The sequence below is a fragment of the Rattus norvegicus genome, chromosome 10, assembly GCF_021556685.1.
Source record: "Rattus norvegicus strain SHRSP/BbbUtx chromosome 10, alternate assembly SHRSP_T2T, whole genome shotgun sequence".
Lineage (NCBI taxonomy): Eukaryota > Metazoa > Chordata > Mammalia > Rodentia > Muridae > Rattus > Rattus norvegicus.
This window is the reverse complement of record NC_141543.1, coordinates 95,218,595-95,222,500: the sequence shown is the minus strand read 5'-3', so window position 1 is coordinate 95,222,500 and position 3,906 is coordinate 95,218,595.

Genomic DNA, 3,906 nt, shown 5'->3' with positions numbered 1-3,906 from the left:
ATATTTATTTATTTATTTGCGTGCGTGCATGCGTGTGTGTGTGTGTGTGTGTGTGTGTGTATACACATACAAAGCACACGTGTGGAACTCAGAGGACAACTTTGTGGAGTTGGTTCTAGGGATTGAACTCAGGTCACCAGGCTTGCTGGCAAGCACTTTTACCCACTGAGCCAACTAGATGACCCTTGATTATTTTTTATGGGACAATGCTTACATGATACCCACTGGGTGTAGAATGCTCCTCTCTGGGATGGGGCAGGTACAATGACTGTCTCCATTTCACAGATGAGGAAGCCAAAGGCTAGCAAGCCTCTTCCTGAGGTGCCTCCCAGACCTGTCCCTAGTACTCTGAACTGAGCTCTAAGGAGCAGCCATGAAACCCACAGTCAGGAGTTAGAAAGACACCCCTGCTCATCCCCTGACCAAATTAATATTTGTTTTCTGCCTTATTTTTGTTTTGAGACAATCGCCTCGAATTGACTTTGAATCTCCGCTCTCTGCCCTTCACCTCCTGAGTCCTGGGATCATAGCCATGACTGCCATGTCAGGCTTATAAGGTGGAAGTCGATCGGACCCAGGACCTTTCGCATGCTAGGCAAGCGCTTCACCGACCATGCTATAGCCCCACCCCCTGGATTCCTTCTTCGTTTTTTGCAGATCGGGGCTGCCACTCAGCCGGGGAGCTAAGGGGATAGGGAGCTGGCACCCCACCCACACCACCTACCAACCCACCCTCCCATCCTCCAGTTCTTTGCTAATTGTCTCTTCCTTTGTCTGCTTAAAGCTCACCTGAGGGCGTTCCTCAGCATCCCTCTCCTGGAGGCTTGTGTCCTCAGAAACAGTCTGCTGAACACCAGGACAGACAGACAGACACCCCATCTTAGTGCACCTTTGCTTTGTTCTCTGTCCAGGGCATTTTGTGATGGTACTATCCACACAGCTTCCCTGCCTGACCTCTGTGTTCACTGGGGGACTAACCTGAATCTTTGTATAGGGAGAGTAACTTCTTGATTACGATAGATCCTCCACTGGGCAAAACTTCAAATGTCTGACCCTTCCTGGGTGGACTCATCCATCACTGCCGTCTTCAGGTGCCCAGGAGTGTCCCTGTTTAACCTGGTTTCTTAGCCACGATCCTGTGGGTTCCATACCCGGGTAGGAGGTTGTCAGAAGAGCAAGGGTAAGTTAGTGACTCAGAATCCCTTTGGAGCCTTTGGACATAACCCAGGCATCAGACAGCTGAGAGTCATCCAAAGCCACCGTAAGCAGAAGGACCATGCTGAGCAGGCAATCAGGACCCAAGGGAGCGCACTTTGAAGATACAGCCTCCAAGAATCTTTGAGCCTGGCCCAATGAAGGGCAGAGGAGGATCAATAGGGGACAGAGGTCTTGAACATCTGCAGCAGCAGCTAGCTTTTCCCACCAAGGGTCAGAGACATGCTTAAAGATACTCCTACAGTCACAAAGACATGCACCGTTTGCAGCCTTTTTCAAGACAGAGCAACCTGGGCTGGAAAATAGCCATATATCCAACATTAGCACTCAATACTCAGAGCCTGACCCCTGCAGAGGCTGCTGGGAAGAATCAGGCTGCAAAAGAAATGGCACACCTTGACAGGCCCAGGGGAAGGTGAACATAAAGAAGAAAAGTCTGTTCATTCATGTGTTCATTCATTCAAGACATGTTTCTGGTGAAGCTAGAGGTGCAGCTTAGTCAGGAGAGTGCTTGCCTAGCATGTGTAAAGCCCTGGGCTTGATCCCCAGTACTGTCTGAACTGGGTAAGTGCACATGTGGGTGTCACATTCTGCCTCTCCTTGCCAGTGGTGTCTGGTCTCTGCTGGTTCACCAGCTCAGAAGGAGGCAGAGTCTGCAGCCTAAATTTCCTGTGGGGACATCAGACGCCATTACCTACCAGACCAGGAAGGGGAAACTGGGAAAGTGGAGTCTAGGACAGATGTTGTGGTTCCAAGATCTCCTCTCAGGTGCCCCGAAGCCACAGGTACACCAGCCCTGAGGGGAAATCAGGAACAGGGGCCAGGGTATCTGCACGATGGGCAGGAAGGGGAAAGTAAGCCCAAGATGAGCAGGATCTGGTGAGTTTAGGAGCAAGGGCTGAGTACTGGAGGGGCAGGAGAAGAGAAAGGACTTCTGGGAGAATCTTCGTGTAGCTGATCTATTAGGCAAAGGCATTCCCAGTGGCAAACTCCAACGAAGTAATTCACTATGATGATCTCAGCTCGTTCATATTTCTTTCTGGGTGAACCAGGGATTATATATTTGGGAGGGGGAGGACATGAGAAAATCCAGGAAGGGAAGGTCATGGCTAAAGGCTAAGGTTACTGAGATGCCTCATTAGCATGAGGAAGAGTTCATGCTACATGACTGATTGCTGTGGTCTTCTCAGTTGGTGGTCATGGTTACGAGTTCCAGAGCAGGCATCGGAGGCTAAGAGGGGGGCAGTTCCACTCCTACCAACTCAGATCTCTGAGATTCCCAGGGTTTGAGCTCGCCCCACTTAACCAGTTCTTATGCTGTCTGGCAGTGCAGTCCCACAAGCCCTACACACATGAGTAATCCAGCACTCTGAGATGGAGGTAAGAGGGTCAAAGGTTCAGGGTCATTCATTCTCTTTTATAGGGTGAGTTTGAGGCCAGACTGTCTTACAGTCTTCTTTCTCGACCTTGACCCGGCATGCTTCTAGGGACATAAAGATCAGCAGAAGACAGCCTCTCTCTTGTGCAGAGGTGGGCAGAGGACGAGGCAAGCAGGGGTGGCTAGGAGTTAGCACAAGGGGGCAGGGACTGTCAGATGCCCATCCTGCAGTCTGATGGTGTGACTGAGAAAGCAGGCACCTCTCTACAGTCTACAGTGGGTCCCTTTGGCGCCTGGCTTGTTTCATGCCCTGCTCCTGAGAGGTTAGAGACTGTGATAGGCAGAAACCTAAGGGTGGGGAGCTATGTCCTCCTTAACACAGCACTCAAGACCCTCGGGACTTAACTCCATTTATTATTTGATAACACTGCTTTAGAAAAAGTCACCTTATTTTTTTTTACATGTATACATGTGTGCCTGTGCTTGTGTGTATACACACGTGTGTGCAGGGCCCTGGAGATCCCCTGGAGTTGGAGTTACAGGCACTTGTGTGCTCCCTGACATTGGAGCTGGGAACTGACCTCTGGGTCTCTGCAAGAGCAGCAAGTGCTCTTAAATACACGCTCCCCAGCGTGGAGGATGCCTCTCGCCCTTTCCCCTCCAGCTCCTGCCTGACAAACTGCTTACTCTGGATATAGTACACGTAGTTACACCCACATCCCCACCTCAACCTGCACTCTCTACTCCTGGGGTTCACCTGCTGGGCCAACTCCCATCTCCACATATTGCTCAATGGAGTCCCTGCCGTCTCTGCACCCTCATCCCCAGAATTAGAGTTGACAAATTTAGTGCCCAGGGCAATGCCAATAAAGCTATCTTCAGAACACTAGAATGCCTGATATGTCTGTAGGGGGATATTATTGTAAAGCCCAACCAAGTCTGTTTTTGAAGAATTTCCACTTTGTGGGAGACCAGGGGCTAAACTCCAATTCCAGGAAGAAAGTCATACAGTCCTCCTGGGCAAGCATTCTATAGCAACCTATGCCCCTTAGCAATAACCTGCACCCCAATAAATAACCCCTCGCGTATGCTCTGCAAGGAAGCCTGATAAATTTTACTGGTTGCCCAGGGTGAATTTTGGTGGAACAGTGCTTCAGTTTGTCATCGGGACCTTAGGAAAAGGGGTAAACATTGTTTACAACTCCCCTTGGGAAGGAATTTTAGCAGCAGCCTCCCTTGTGGCCATCCCTTGTGGCATCTCGTCTGGTCTCCCTCTGGAGCTTATTGAAGTCTCTGGGTGAAGTCAGGCTACA